Consider the following 15,648-nt stretch of genomic DNA (forward strand, 5'->3'; position numbering starts at 1 on the left):
GGGGTATGATTCTCGCTTAGGGTGCGAGAGGTCCCGGGTTCGAATCCCGGACGAGCCCAATTTTTGCCTCATATTGTCAATGCGTGGCGAATCTCAAAACTGTTTTCAATACCAGTCGATGGGATATTCAAAGGAAATACACCGCTAATTCGAACGTCAATTAGAATGCATTTAACAGTATTCAGTAGGAGAAAAATACATGCAGCAATACAACAGTTATCGTTTGAATTTTTGTTGGTTTTTTATTGTTTGATCTCGAGCAATGTAAGGTGAATTTCTAGTCAACTTAGAATTTATAATATGTATCTTGGCTGGTAAACTCCTTTGCCACGTATGGAGAATAACTTTATTCTATAGTTAAATACGGAAAATGTAACTCTAACTATCAAGCGGCTCGTTGGTCTAGGGGTATGATTCTCGCTTTGGGTGCGAGAGGTCCCGGGTTCGAATCCCGGACGAGCCCGTTAATTTTTGGAACGGTTTATAGGCGTTTGGATTCAATGAAATTGTACTTTTGTATCTGCCATTGACATTCAAAGCAGTCTGGCTCAGAAATTGCTCAGCATGTTGTCCCATCACTGATGAGGAAAAGCGGTCAAATGGAGATAGAGGAGTTGACATTCTGGTACATGCATTTATATTCCGATGATTTTGACCTTTTTTTCGAAGAATGCTTTATTTTCGTTTGTTCAGGCTGTAAAACAACTTACCTTGATTATCACCATCAACTTGTGCAATGAAGGAAATGTCGATATCGGATTTAGCTAGCGTATAAGTAGGATACACATATAGACGACAGAGCTAGGAGTGTCTGCTTTTCAATTGATTGTGCAGAAGAAAGGCAAACCCCATCCCATGCCAAGAGAATTTCCGTGACGGCGAAAATTAACACGAACACGCACCTGTTGCATGCGGAAACGGGTGTTATTCATCTTGATTGCACCATTTTTTAATCGGACCTTGCTTGAAATATGGAAAACTTCGCTCTTACTTCAACTGTTTCCGTAGTGTAGTGGTAATCACGTCCGCTTCACACGCGGAAGGTCCTGGGTTCGAGCCCCAGCGGAAACATATTAATTTTTGGGTAATTCGGATCATCGTGAAGTGTGCTTATTATAGTGCCTTGAGATATATCTCCTTCGGTGTTCTTTTGCAGCCGACGCATGTCGTTCATGTTAAATTGAACATATCACCTCTAATTAAAATCTTTGAAATCGTCTACACTAAGAACCTTAGACAAAGTTCTTTAAAGCAGGGGACTTTTAATAATTTGCCCATCCTGATTTCAAAGGTAACAAAGCAAGAGAGGCCAAACGTATAACCCAAGGCAACACGAAAATAGCAACAAGCAGTGTCATTTCTGAATTTTATAACTATTATTTAAACATAAGTCAGCTATACAGGCTCGTTGGTCTAGGGGTATGATTCTCGCTTAGGGTGCGAGAGGTCCCGGGTTCGAATCCCGGACGAGCCCAATTTTTGCCTCATATTGTCAATGCGTGGCGAATCTCAAAACTGTTTTCAATACCAGTCGATGGGATATTCAAAGGAAATACACCGCTAATTCGAACGTCAATTAGAATGCATTTAACAGTATTCAGTAGGAGAAAAATACATGCAGCAATACAACAGTTATCGTTTGAATTTTTGTTGGTTTTTTATTGTTTGATCTCGAGCAATGTAAGGTGAATTTCTAGTCAACTTAGAATTTATAATATGTATCTTGGCTGGTAAACTCCTTTGCCACGTATGGAGAATAACTTTATTCTATAGTTAAATACGGAAAATGTAACTCTAACTATCAAGCGGCTCGTTGGTCTAGGGGTATGATTCTCGCTTTGGGTGCGAGAGGTCCCGGGTTCGAATCCCGGACGAGCCCGTTAATTTTTGGAACGGTTTATAGGCGTTTGGATTCAATGAAATTGTACTTTTGTATCTGCCATTGACATTCAAAGCAGTCTGGCTCAGAAATTGCTCAGCATGTTGTCCCATCACTGATGAGGAAAAGCGGTCAAATGGAGATAGAGGAGTTGACATTCTGGTACATGCATTTATATTCCGATGATTTTGACCTTTTTTTCGAAGAATGCTTTATTTTCGTTTGTTCAGGCTGTAAAACAACTTACCTTGATTATCACCATCAACTTGTGCAATGAAGGAAATGTCGATATCGGATTTAGCTAGCGTATAAGTAGGATACACATATAGACGACAGAGCTAGGAGTGTCTGCTTTTCAATTGATTGTGCAGAAGAAAGGCAAACCCCATCCCATGCCAAGAGAATTTCCGTGACGGCGAAAATTAACACGAACACGCACCTGTTGCATGCGGAAACGGGTGTTATTCATCTTGATTGCACCATTTTTTAATCGGACCTTGCTTGAAATATGGAAAACTTCGCTCTTACTTCAACTGTTTCCGTAGTGTAGTGGTAATCACGTCCGCTTCACACGCGGAAGGTCCTGGGTTCGAGCCCCAGCGGAAACATATTAATTTTTGGGTAATTCGGATCATCGTGAAGTGTGCTTATTATAGTGCCTTGAGATATATCTCCTTCGGTGTTCTTTTGCAGCCGACGCATGTCGTTCATGTTAAATTGAACATATCACCTCTAATTAAAATCTTTGAAATCGTCTACACTAAGAACCTTAGACAAAGTTCTTTAAAGCAGGGGACTTTTAATAATTTGCCCATCCTGATTTCAAAGGTAACAAAGCAAGAGAGGCCAAACGTATAACCCAAGGCAACACGAAAATAGCAACAAGCAGTGTCATTTCTGAATTTTATAACTATTATTTAAACATAAGTCAGCTATACAGGCTCGTTGGTCTAGGGGTATGATTCTCGCTTAGGGTGCGAGAGGTCCCGGGTTCGAATCCCGGACGAGCCCAATTTTTGCCTCATATTGTCAATGCGTGGCGAATCTCAAAACTGTTTTCAATACCAGTCGATGGGATATTCAAAGGAAATACACCGCTAATTCGAACGTCAATTAGAATGCATTTAACAGTATTCAGTAGGAGAAAAATACATGCAGCAATACAACAGTTATCGTTTGAATTTTTGTTGGTTTTTTATTGTTTGATCTCGAGCAATGTAAGGTGAATTTCTAGTCAACTTAGAATTTATAATATGTATCTTGGCTGGTAAACTCCTTTGCCACGTATGGAGAATAACTTTATTCTATAGTTAAATACGGAAAATGTAACTCTAACTATCAAGCGGCTCGTTGGTCTAGGGGTATGATTCTCGCTTTGGGTGCGAGAGGTCCCGGGTTCGAATCCCGGACGAGCCCGTTAATTTTTGGAACGGTTTATAGGCGTTTGGATTCAATGAAATTGTACTTTTGTATCTGCCATTGACATTCAAAGCAGTCTGGCTCAGAAATTGCTCAGCATGTTGTCCCATCACTGATGAGGAAAAGCGGTCAAATGGAGATAGAGGAGTTGACATTCTGGTACATGCATTTATATTCCGATGATTTTGACCTTTTTTTCGAAGAATGCTTTATTTTCGTTTGTTCAGGCTGTAAAACAACTTACCTTGATTATCACCATCAACTTGTGCAATGAAGGAAATGTCGATATCGGATTTAGCTAGCGTATAAGTAGGATACACATATAGACGACAGAGCTAGGAGTGTCTGCTTTTCAATTGATTGTGCAGAAGAAAGGCAAACCCCATCCCATGCCAAGAGAATTTCCGTGACGGCGAAAATTAACACGAACACGCACCTGTTGCATGCGGAAACGGGTGTTATTCATCTTGATTGCACCATTTTTTAATCGGACCTTGCTTGAAATATGGAAAACTTCGCTCTTACTTCAACTGTTTCCGTAGTGTAGTGGTAATCACGTCCGCTTCACACGCGGAAGGTCCTGGGTTCGAGCCCCAGCGGAAACATATTAATTTTTGGGTAATTCGGATCATCGTGAAGTGTGCTTATTATAGTGCCTTGAGATATATCTCCTTCGGTGTTCTTTTGCAGCCGACGCATGTCGTTCATGTTAAATTGAACATATCACCTCTAATTAAAATCTTTGAAATCGTCTACACTAAGAACCTTAGACAAAGTTCTTTAAAGCAGGGGACTTTTAATAATTTGCCCATCCTGATTTCAAAGGTAACAAAGCAAGAGAGGCCAAACGTATAACCCAAGGCAACACGAAAATAGCAACAAGCAGTGTCATTTCTGAATTTTATAACTATTATTTAAACATAAGTCAGCTATACAGGCTCGTTGGTCTAGGGGTATGATTCTCGCTTAGGGTGCGAGAGGTCCCGGGTTCGAATCCCGGACGAGCCCAATTTTTGCCTCATATTGTCAATGCGTGGCGAATCTCAAAACTGTTTTCAATACCAGTCGATGGGATATTCAAAGGAAATACACCGCTAATTCGAACGTCAATTAGAATGCATTTAACAGTATTCAGTAGGAGAAAAATACATGCAGCAATACAACAGTTATCGTTTGAATTTTTGTTGGTTTTTTATTGTTTGATCTCGAGCAATGTAAGGTGAATTTCTAGTCAACTTAGAATTTATAATATGTATCTTGGCTGGTAAACTCCTTTGCCACGTATGGAGAATAACTTTATTCTATAGTTAAATACGGAAAATGTAACTCTAACTATCAAGCGGCTCGTTGGTCTAGGGGTATGATTCTCGCTTTGGGTGCGAGAGGTCCCGGGTTCGAATCCCGGACGAGCCCGTTAATTTTTGGAACGGTTTATAGGCGTTTGGATTCAATGAAATTGTACTTTTGTATCTGCCATTGACATTCAAAGCAGTCTGGCTCAGAAATTGCTCAGCATGTTGTCCCATCACTGATGAGGAAAAGCGGTCAAATGGAGATAGAGGAGTTGACATTCTGGTACATGCATTTATATTCCGATGATTTTGACCTTTTTTTCGAAGAATGCTTTATTTTCGTTTGTTCAGGCTGTAAAACAACTTACCTTGATTATCACCATCAACTTGTGCAATGAAGGAAATGTCGATATCGGATTTAGCTAGCGTATAAGTAGGATACACATATAGACGACAGAGCTAGGAGTGTCTGCTTTTCAATTGATTGTGCAGAAGAAAGGCAAACCCCATCCCATGCCAAGAGAATTTCCGTGACGGCGAAAATTAACACGAACACGCACCTGTTGCATGCGGAAACGGGTGTTATTCATCTTGATTGCACCATTTTTTAATCGGACCTTGCTTGAAATATGGAAAACTTCGCTCTTACTTCAACTGTTTCCGTAGTGTAGTGGTAATCACGTCCGCTTCACACGCGGAAGGTCCTGGGTTCGAGCCCCAGCGGAAACATATTAATTTTTGGGTAATTCGGATCATCGTGAAGTGTGCTTATTATAGTGCCTTGAGATATATCTCCTTCGGTGTTCTTTTGCAGCCGACGCATGTCGTTCATGTTAAATTGAACATATCACCTCTAATTAAAATCTTTGAAATCGTCTACACTAAGAACCTTAGACAAAGTTCTTTAAAGCAGGGGACTTTTAATAATTTGCCCATCCTGATTTCAAAGGTAACAAAGCAAGAGAGGCCAAACGTATAACCCAAGGCAACACGAAAATAGCAACAAGCAGTGTCATTTCTGAATTTTATAACTATTATTTAAACATAAGTCAGCTATACAGGCTCGTTGGTCTAGGGGTATGATTCTCGCTTAGGGTGCGAGAGGTCCCGGGTTCGAATCCCGGACGAGCCCAATTTTTGCCTCATATTGTCAATGCGTGGCGAATCTCAAAACTGTTTTCAATACCAGTCGATGGGATATTCAAAGGAAATACACCGCTAATTCGAACGTCAATTAGAATGCATTTAACAGTATTCAGTAGGAGAAAAATACATGCAGCAATACAACAGTTATCGTTTGAATTTTTGTTGGTTTTTTATTGTTTGATCTCGAGCAATGTAAGGTGAATTTCTAGTCAACTTAGAATTTATAATATGTATCTTGGCTGGTAAACTCCTTTGCCACGTATGGAGAATAACTTTATTCTATAGTTAAATACGGAAAATGTAACTCTAACTATCAAGCGGCTCGTTGGTCTAGGGGTATGATTCTCGCTTTGGGTGCGAGAGGTCCCGGGTTCGAATCCCGGACGAGCCCGTTAATTTTTGGAACGGTTTATAGGCGTTTGGATTCAATGAAATTGTACTTTTGTATCTGCCATTGACATTCAAAGCAGTCTGGCTCAGAAATTGCTCAGCATGTTGTCCCATCACTGATGAGGAAAAGCGGTCAAATGGAGATAGAGGAGTTGACATTCTGGTACATGCATTTATATTCCGATGATTTTGACCTTTTTTTCGAAGAATGCTTTATTTTCGTTTGTTCAGGCTGTAAAACAACTTACCTTGATTATCACCATCAACTTGTGCAATGAAGGAAATGTCGATATCGGATTTAGCTAGCGTATAAGTAGGATACACATATAGACGACAGAGCTAGGAGTGTCTGCTTTTCAATTGATTGTGCAGAAGAAAGGCAAACCCCATCCCATGCCAAGAGAATTTCCGTGACGGCGAAAATTAACACGAACACGCACCTGTTGCATGCGGAAACGGGTGTTATTCATCTTGATTGCACCATTTTTTAATCGGACCTTGCTTGAAATATGGAAAACTTCGCTCTTACTTCAACTGTTTCCGTAGTGTAGTGGTAATCACGTCCGCTTCACACGCGGAAGGTCCTGGGTTCGAGCCCCAGCGGAAACATATTAATTTTTGGGTAATTCGGATCATCGTGAAGTGTGCTTATTATAGTGCCTTGAGATATATCTCCTTCGGTGTTCTTTTGCAGCCGACGCATGTCGTTCATGTTAAATTGAACATATCACCTCTAATTAAAATCTTTGAAATCGTCTACACTAAGAACCTTAGACAAAGTTCTTTAAAGCAGGGGACTTTTAATAATTTGCCCATCCTGATTTCAAAGGTAACAAAGCAAGAGAGGCCAAACGTATAACCCAAGGCAACACGAAAATAGCAACAAGCAGTGTCATTTCTGAATTTTATAACTATTATTTAAACATAAGTCAGCTATACAGGCTCGTTGGTCTAGGGGTATGATTCTCGCTTAGGGTGCGAGAGGTCCCGGGTTCGAATCCCGGACGAGCCCAATTTTTGCCTTGGGGTGGTCGAGTGGACCTTTAATTGACTGGACGTGTTGTTTATGTCTAAGGAAAAATTACTATGTTATAAGTGATTGCTCGGATTTCCAAGCGTATTTTTGGAATATAAACATTCTAACTTGTATCAGAAGTAAGTTGTTTTCTTTAATTATGACAAAACTGTCGTTTGTAATGTTTTACGTATTTGTAAACATTGTCGTATAGAAAGAGGCCACCGAAGGTGAATTGTTTAATAATGGAGAGACTTCCATCTTTATTGATGAGCACCATAGAAAATGCTTGTGAACAATTTAGAAATATAACATTTACCGTGCATGGTGAAAATGACAGAGCACGTATTTCTATCATGTTTTCAAATGAAGATAACAATAAAAGTAAACGAAAGTCCAATTCAACTGTCAATCGTGACAAAAAACGTATGAAGGAATATAACAATATTGTTGATAGTGTTTCTAATATTGAAAAACATACCGAAGTGATTCATTTGAATAGTGCATTTGAAACAAATCAAATACGGGACGAAACGGTAGCAACAAATACATCAGATATAATGGACATTGAAGAGAACCCGTCTGAGGCCTCCACTACTGCATGTACAGGTAACATTGAAACCGGTATAGAACGTCCAAATATAGAACTGTGTTCAATCGATACAGGTAAAGAATGTTCTGTGTCATTGAATAGTGAAATAAACAATGTAAATAAAAACAAACGTGGATTATCTATTGACATAATTGAAAAGGATAAATGTAAAACAAAAGGAAATGTACTTTCAGAATTTCCGCCGCTTAGAAAAGTAAATTACAGTGATATTCTATCTGTTACAACTCAACGTGATAGAATGGTAGAACAAAAGGACAAAAGTAAACAAACATTTCCGTCAAATATTGCAACTGATATTAAGTTAATTCCAAAATTTGTTTTGAAACAATCAGGAGGTCGCAACGAAATATTGATCGGAAAAACATTGAGGAATCGTCTGATATTGTATCATATAGATGATAAAGAATTTGAAATACTCGATTGCAGTGACCGAGGGTTCTATAAATTTAACAAAGTGTTAACTGAAGATTTCCGTGATGTAAGAACTATACCAAAACTGATGACTGATGATGTGAGAAAAGGACTAGATGAGATGATAGAATTTGCGACTAATAAAAAACTTTAATTGTTTTATTATTTTATTTTATGTTGATTTGTAAGAGAGATAGTTTGTATGGTGTTTGTGAGAATGTTGTGAAAAGGTTTTTCAAAATATTTTGATAATTTTTGTGCTCTGTTTGAATGTCTTAAAATAGATGATGATTGACTCGATATTTAATAGTGTTGTTCCGATGATCGGAATATGTCGGAAATCAGTTGGTTGGGCCTTGCGATGTCGATAATCGATTGGGATTTTGTTCAATCGATTGTCGTTTTAAATTTCCGGACCTTTAGGTTGTCAACTTCCGGTCTGTTTTACGGTTTGCATTTTATATGCGCAGTCAAACAATATTAACCAGTCGATGACAGTAACAATGTCAAACATCCAATAATTAAAGAATAAACCAATTTCCTTCTTTATAAACGTGACAAAAGCATTTGCAGATTGATGGAAGGTTATTTAACATTAATAACTTTGTATGAAATACTTTCTTTCATTACCGGTACTTGTTACTTGAGAGCGGTACAAATCATTTTGATTTTAGACAAAATAATTTCGTTGCTTCATTAGAACGTGTTGCAAATTGCCTTTTAGAAATGTTTATCCATGTGTTGCATCAAAAACGTCATATTCCTTTCCAAATTGTTTGCCAAACATCGTTTATTGTTGTAAATTTTCCGAAATTTGTCCCCCATTTATAAAAATATAAGAATCACGAATCGGATACGGTTCAACTATGTAATAATTCCGCATTCTTACAATTATAAGTTCAGACGTACGAATGACACAATTGACAGAAATTAATGATCACAAGAGTGAAAAAAAGCGTTCTTCACGAATTAACAGACAATGGCTTAATACCCTTTGTATAATGTATATCTTATAATGCAAATGCATTATTTTATTTTTTTGTGTTAATTTTAAATTTCTAAAAATTAAAAACTTTATATATCTTTTCCTAATTAGAAGCATTCAAATGTTCATACAGCTATGTTATTGAAATTGTTTTGTGAGTTACACCATTGAAATTTAGAAATGTTAGTGTCACTGTTGGTAATAAATGTTGTAATTATGAGATAAAATATGTTCAATATGAATCTTGATTCTTATCAAGACATTTCATTGTTTTAACTACTGAATAGATAATTATCAAAGGTACCAGGATTATAATTTAGTACACAAGAATATGAAAAGGAAACAAAAGATCAAATATGAATATATAAACTCTGCAATGATATTGAATGTACACAATAGACAATAGACAATGAGACTAAATACATGATTTCCTTTAAAAAAAAGGGCAAGGTATTATGATCCGATTATAACCGATAGTCGGTTGGTTGCTGTCAACCGATTGTAATAGATAATCGGTTGGTAATTTCAACCGATTATCCAACACTAATATTTAATACTTCAAGTTTTGATTGCGTTGTGGACTGGAATCCAGCCCAGTGCGAACAATACTTCTATTGTATTATTTTTTGTCCTCCGTCGGAAAATAAGACGTCATATTCATTTTTCACTCTAATTTTTCTTTGTATTCTGTGTAAGCTTTTTATCAATTTGAATGTATGTGCTGAATGGTAGATAAGAGTGAGTTAGAATATAAGTATATGAATATGTTTCTAAAGAATATGATATGATATCTATATATGAGTATATAGTCATGCAGATAATTGTGTTCGTGAGAAATATTTCACGCATATGAATTGTAAATGTAGAATATTGAATGCATCTTTTCAGAGAAAGGACAATAATTGATAAAATTGTTTTCATTGATGTGTAATTCTGAACTGTGATATGTAAATACGATGTTTGATTATAATAAAGATAAAAAAAAAAAATGATTCTCGCTTAGGGTGCGAGAGGTCCCGGGTTCGAATCCCGGACGAGCCCAATTTTTGCCTCATATTGTCAATGCGTGGCGAATCTCAAAACTGTTTTCAATACCAGTCGATGGGATATTCAAAGGAAATACACCGCTAATTCGAACGTCAATTAGAATGCATTTAACAGTATTCAGTAGGAGAAAAATACATGCAGCAATACAACAGTTATCGTTTGAATTTTTGTTGGTTTTTTTATTGTTTGATCTCGAGCAATGTAAGGTGAATTTCTAGTCAACTTAGAATTTATAATATGTATCTTGGCTGGTAAACTCCTTTGCCACGTATGGAGAATAACTTTATTCTATAGTTAAATACGGAAAATGTAACTCTAACTATCAAGCGGCTCGTTGGTCTAGGGGTATGATTCTCGCTTTGGGTGCGAGAGGTCCCGGGTTCGAATCCCGGACGAGCCCGTTAATTTTTGGAACGGTTTATAGGCGTTTGGATTCAATGAAATTGTACTTTTGTATCTGCCATTGACATTCAAAGCAGTCTGGCTCAGAAATTGCTCAGCATGTTGTCCCATCACTGATGAGGAAAAGCGGTCAAATGGAGATAGAGGAGTTGACATTCTGGTACATGCATTTATATTCCGATGATTTTGACCTTTTTTTCGAAGAATGCTTTATTTTCGTTTGTTCAGGCTGTAAAACAACTTACCTTGATTATCACCATCAACTTGTGCAATGAAGGAAATGTCGATATCGGATTTAGCTAGCGTATAAGTAGGATACACATATAGACGACAGAGCTAGGAGTGTCTGCTTTTCAATTGATTGTGCAGAAGAAAGGCAAACCCCATCCCATGCCAAGAGAATTTCCGTGACGGCGAAAATTAACACGAACACGCACCTGTTGCATGCGGAAACGGGTGTTATTCATCTTGATTGCACCATTTTTTAATCGGACCTTGCTTGAAATATGGAAAACTTCGCTCTTACTTCAACTGTTTCCGTAGTGTAGTGGTAATCACGTCCGCTTCACACGCGGAAGGTCCTGGGTTCGAGCCCCAGCGGAAACATATTAATTTTTGGGTAATTCGGATCATCGTGAAGTGTGCTTATTATAGTGCCTTGAGATATTACTCCTTCGGTGTTCTTTTGCAGCCGACGCATGTCGTTCATGTTAAATTGAACATATCACCTCTAATTAAAATCTTTGAAATCGTCTACACTAAGAACCTTAGACAAAGTTCTTTAAAGCAGGGGACTTTTAATAATTTGCCCATCCTGATTTCAAAGGTAACAAAGCAAGAGAGGCCAAACGTATAACCCAAGGCAACACGAAAATAGCAACAAGCAGTGTCATTTCTGAATTTTATAACTATTATTTAAACATAAGTCAGCTATACAGAAGAAAGGCAAAAAAAAAAAATTTCAAACGAGAAAATCAACGGCCTTATTCATGAAAAGAATAGTTACGAAAACAAATACCATGTCGTGAAGTGACAGACTTGATCCAAAGTAAATAACAACCAGTAAACCATTAGTCCAATAATACAAGACTTCGGAGTTTAAAATGATTTACCGATGATTGAATTTCAATGATTTTTATCGGATATATTTTTTTTGTTGGGGGGGGGGGGGGGGGGGGTCAACGTTGATAATAAAAAAAGTAATATCCGATAAAAAACGTTGAATGTAAATGATATAAAACTCCAAACTCTTACATTATTTGACTAATCATTGGCGGATCCAGGGAAGGGGGTGCCGGGGTTGGAACCCCTTTTTTTGGCCGATCAATGCAATTGAATGGGGACATTTAGTTGGACCCCCCCCCCCCCTCTTTGTCCTGGGTTGGGACCCCCCTTTTTTAAAATGGCTGGATCCGCCCCTGCTAGTACACCACAGGCTTCTCAATTCTTGTATTATCATGAACTAGGTGAAAGCATAGAGCTGACCGAGTGCGATATCTTCCTGGATAATCATTGAGGTCGTTTAAGCATCCCTTGCAGTAGACTTCGGTTAAATTAAAAAAAATAATCTTTAAAATGCTATCGAAATGTATTATAAGTCTGAACTCATTTCACCTCTCATTCCACTAAACATTAAATTGCAGTTACAAGTGTCAAAAAAAATTTCCTGACCTCTTTTCTTTTATAATATTATCTCCTCATTTATAATCTTGAATAAATTTTGAGACTTGAGAATAAAACGTTACTTCAAAATTACATTCTCTAATTTGAAATTATGCACACAGGCACAATAAAAGAAAACAAATTTTGCTATCTCTTCGAAATTTGAATTTGATAAAGAAAAAATGACGTGTTATAGTTTTATCTTACATGAATCATGTGTATGTGTTACTTTCAATTTCAATTTGGTTCGTTTTCCCAGAGAAATCGTTGGGGAATCCAGGTAGGTCAATCTATTTATTTATAGATAGCAGAAAAATGGCGTCGAGTTAGTTGCCTTTTTGTTTCTTAGTATGGATAGTAAAATTGGGTATTTTCTCTGGGTCGTTTAAATCACTCGAAACTAGGTGAGACATGCACAGATGTGATAGATATGTATTATAAATATAGAAAATTAAATATTTTAATAAACAAAAAAAATCTGTTACATAGACCCAACCGCCTGTGGCCTAATCATGAGAAATTATCTGAATTACTCCAGTTAGAAATCAAAGCATTCTATTGTTTCGTGCAGCCTAACTTTAATACCAGTTGATTTTTTTTTGGTTTTAGACGCGTGGGACATGGAAGGCATTTTGTGTAAAACTTTGACCGTGAGGCCTGATGTCTCTTACTGTTACAGTCATCTCATACACAAGGTATAATCGACCTACTGCTTATAATATTTTAGAAACGGTACTAATAATGTAGCCTTGATTACTGATTCATGAAATGAGTCGAGGTCAGGTGAACTCTGTCTGACAGACACGTAGTCGTTGCACGGAACATATTAAACCAAATACATGTATAGTTATCCTATTACTCATAAAAAGTGAGAAATTCACATGACAAAAACAGTATGATTGTTTTCAAGCAGTCGTTGAACCATGAAAATGAGATCAAGGACAATTGACATATGAATGACGGAAACTTCGTCACAAAAGACACGGGCGAATCCAAGATTTTTCTAAGTGGTGGTGGTGTAGAATATTTTGTTTAACCTTCTTGTGCTCAAAAACATAACATAAGTGGTGAATGACTAATTTAACGGTTCTTGACGTTGGGCATGTTATATTTTATAGTAAGAGTGTTACGGTTAGGGTTAAACATTTGTTATGCCGTATTCTCCCTAACTAAGAAATATAGTTCACAACTAGTAACTGAAGAATGCAATGCGAATTTGTGATTCGCACCCCAGATGTATCTGATCATACATTGATGTACTAACATAATTGAATAAACAAAAATAATTCCACAAAAACATTTCTTGAATTTCTTGTGATGACTTCTGTACAAATCTTTCGACAACGCCATAGGGTTAACCATCTTCCTCTGATTTCGTTAAGAAAATCGTCATATGATTCTGTCATAGTCTAGTTCAATGTTTTTATGGACATACATAATAACGCCTAATTTTTCTACATTAATAGATGCTAAATAATTCTGTTGGAAGTTTTTTTTAGTAATAGCAAAAAATTGGGCAAGGATTTTGTTTTTAACCCAGGGACGATCCCCCCCCCCCCCTTTCCCCCCGAAAATCAAATGGTCCGTACCTTATATTATATATCTATCTAGAGTTTTAAAATGTTTTCGTAGGTAAATGTTATAGCTGTGAAACTTTTTTTTATCTTGTGGGTGTAAAATAGTATTGCCTTCTGCTGAGTGGAATTGTGAAATAGGAGTCAATACTTCCTTGTTCCATCAAGTGTCGCTTTGAATGCGGCATGCTTGTCATCCTCAGTCGTAGAAATGTGTTACTGTAATTTAAATTTTAAAATGAGTAACGTTTTTTCGACGTACTGGTCAACTACACGGTAGCAAATCACGTCAGTGACTTAGACATACTAGTAGTCAATAATTTATTACACGTTAATAACGAATTGTCGCAAAAAATATACGGGTTATGGAAGAGTCAACGAAATCTAGTCTGATTTGTCATTTTATAGCAGTAAATAAAAAAAAAATAAGAAAAGGGGCTTACGCCCTCTACGTCCCTGCATCTCGATCCGACACTGTTATGTAATGCGTACAAGATATTAAGCATCTAGGTTTTCTACTTTCTAAAATATAAAGCAATACAATAGTTTACGCCGCGACCGCCGGATAGTAGAAAAATCGTTTCACAATGTACTGTTTTTTAGTATGATAAACGAATGTGATACGAAAGTCACAGTGACTTGGTGTACAACATAATTTGCAAAACAGACTTTACAGCCAAACATAGTTTCGTACATAAATCAGGACGTCAGTTTGCTCGTTTTAAGGAGGCTTGCGGGTATACAAATTTCATCGAAAAAATTTCTTTGTAAAGTTATTTCATTTTGTTAATTTGCCTTACATAAAACTATTGTCGGAAGTATATGATAAAGCGATTAATACATGGCCTCGATCCATATCAGCACCTCGACTTCGTCTCGGGCTGATATCCGGCCCGATACGGAAAAGGCCATGCATGTATTAATCTCTCTATATATAAACCAGTCATCAAAGTTTCAAGATAACTTCTCAAAGCATTGTCTGAAAATTTAAAAATCACAACTTTTTAATGAATAAACCCCCATAACTCCGAAACGTAAAATCTAAAACTTATAAAAATCGAAAGGGAGCTTATGTCTAGATATAAACAATTCACCAAAGTTTCGTGGAATTTGCTGAAAACATTGTTGAGATATTGTCCGAAAACTGGAAAATCACCCTATTTTCAATGATCAAAACCCAAAAACTCAGAAACGAAAAATCTAAAATTTATAAAAAATCAAAAGGGAGCTCATGATCATATCAGTAAATGTAAACTATTCACCAAAGTTTCTTACAAATGGGATCATAATAGTGTGTTTGAGTTTTGTCCGAAAACTGGAAAATTCCCCATTAAAAAAAATCTTAAAATATAAAATATATATAAAAAAAAACGAAAGGGAGATCGTGCCATAAGTTTTAAACAATTCAACAAAGTTTCATGCGAGTTGGTTCAACCGTTTTTTGAGATATTGTCCGCCATAATTGTTGACGACGGACCATAGGACAGATGGACGGACGGACAGAAGAAAGGACAGACGGACAACGGTATACCATAATACGTCTCACAAATGGGCGTTTAAAAGTGAATGTAACAGAATTTGTTTCAAAAGAGAAATTTATGTATTACTGAAACATTATTACACCGGGGTTTTCGATATCACAAACTAGTCAAAACATTTAATAAATTTTATCATTGGTATAAGGAAATAATTCGTTAATATAACAACATGCAGACATCTTTAAACGTTCAGGTATTTCACATCCAGTCTTTTATGGTAATATTCTTTACAAAGCACAAAAACGTCAGTATTCACCTCAAAAGTTTACAAAACC

The 15,648-nt window shown here is 36.9% G+C and overlaps 17 non-coding genes across 17 annotated transcripts; all 17 read left to right on the forward strand.

The window, feature by feature from the left end:
* Positions 1-391: 391 nt before the first annotated feature.
* Trnap-ugg (transfer RNA proline (anticodon UGG)) lies at positions 392-463 on the forward strand. The gene has a single exon. It is a non-coding gene; the product is annotated as a tRNA-Pro (tRNA).
* Positions 464-998: 535 nt separating this feature from the next.
* On the forward strand, positions 999-1,071 carry Trnav-cac (transfer RNA valine (anticodon CAC)). The gene has a single exon. It is a non-coding gene; the product is annotated as a tRNA-Val (tRNA).
* Positions 1,072-1,402: 331 nt separating this feature from the next.
* On the forward strand, positions 1,403-1,474 carry Trnap-agg (transfer RNA proline (anticodon AGG)). Its single transcript has one exon. It is a non-coding gene; the product is annotated as a tRNA-Pro (tRNA).
* A 333-nt stretch (positions 1,475-1,807) lies between these two features.
* Trnap-ugg (transfer RNA proline (anticodon UGG)) lies at positions 1,808-1,879 on the forward strand. Its single transcript has one exon. It is a non-coding gene; the product is annotated as a tRNA-Pro (tRNA).
* A 535-nt stretch (positions 1,880-2,414) lies between these two features.
* On the forward strand, positions 2,415-2,487 carry Trnav-cac (transfer RNA valine (anticodon CAC)). The gene has a single exon. It is a non-coding gene; the product is annotated as a tRNA-Val (tRNA).
* A 331-nt stretch (positions 2,488-2,818) lies between these two features.
* On the forward strand, positions 2,819-2,890 carry Trnap-agg (transfer RNA proline (anticodon AGG)). The gene has a single exon. It is a non-coding gene; the product is annotated as a tRNA-Pro (tRNA).
* Positions 2,891-3,223: 333 nt separating this feature from the next.
* On the forward strand, positions 3,224-3,295 carry Trnap-ugg (transfer RNA proline (anticodon UGG)). Its single transcript has one exon. It is a non-coding gene; the product is annotated as a tRNA-Pro (tRNA).
* A 535-nt stretch (positions 3,296-3,830) lies between these two features.
* On the forward strand, positions 3,831-3,903 carry Trnav-cac (transfer RNA valine (anticodon CAC)). The gene has a single exon. It is a non-coding gene; the product is annotated as a tRNA-Val (tRNA).
* A 331-nt stretch (positions 3,904-4,234) lies between these two features.
* Positions 4,235-4,306, forward strand: Trnap-agg (transfer RNA proline (anticodon AGG)). Its single transcript has one exon. It is a non-coding gene; the product is annotated as a tRNA-Pro (tRNA).
* Positions 4,307-4,639: 333 nt separating this feature from the next.
* Positions 4,640-4,711, forward strand: Trnap-ugg (transfer RNA proline (anticodon UGG)). The gene has a single exon. It is a non-coding gene; the product is annotated as a tRNA-Pro (tRNA).
* Positions 4,712-5,246: 535 nt separating this feature from the next.
* Trnav-cac (transfer RNA valine (anticodon CAC)) lies at positions 5,247-5,319 on the forward strand. The gene has a single exon. It is a non-coding gene; the product is annotated as a tRNA-Val (tRNA).
* A 331-nt stretch (positions 5,320-5,650) lies between these two features.
* Trnap-agg (transfer RNA proline (anticodon AGG)) lies at positions 5,651-5,722 on the forward strand. The gene has a single exon. It is a non-coding gene; the product is annotated as a tRNA-Pro (tRNA).
* A 333-nt stretch (positions 5,723-6,055) lies between these two features.
* On the forward strand, positions 6,056-6,127 carry Trnap-ugg (transfer RNA proline (anticodon UGG)). Its single transcript has one exon. It is a non-coding gene; the product is annotated as a tRNA-Pro (tRNA).
* A 535-nt stretch (positions 6,128-6,662) lies between these two features.
* Trnav-cac (transfer RNA valine (anticodon CAC)) lies at positions 6,663-6,735 on the forward strand. Its single transcript has one exon. It is a non-coding gene; the product is annotated as a tRNA-Val (tRNA).
* A 331-nt stretch (positions 6,736-7,066) lies between these two features.
* On the forward strand, positions 7,067-7,138 carry Trnap-agg (transfer RNA proline (anticodon AGG)). Its single transcript has one exon. It is a non-coding gene; the product is annotated as a tRNA-Pro (tRNA).
* Positions 7,139-10,525: 3,387 nt separating this feature from the next.
* Positions 10,526-10,597, forward strand: Trnap-ugg (transfer RNA proline (anticodon UGG)). Its single transcript has one exon. It is a non-coding gene; the product is annotated as a tRNA-Pro (tRNA).
* Positions 10,598-11,132: 535 nt separating this feature from the next.
* Positions 11,133-11,205, forward strand: Trnav-cac (transfer RNA valine (anticodon CAC)). The gene has a single exon. It is a non-coding gene; the product is annotated as a tRNA-Val (tRNA).
* Positions 11,206-15,648: the final 4,443 nt, after the last annotated feature.

Source organism: Mytilus trossulus, chromosome 1 (genome assembly GCF_036588685.1).
Source record: "Mytilus trossulus isolate FHL-02 chromosome 1, PNRI_Mtr1.1.1.hap1, whole genome shotgun sequence".
NCBI lineage: Eukaryota > Metazoa > Mollusca > Bivalvia > Mytilida > Mytilidae > Mytilus > Mytilus trossulus.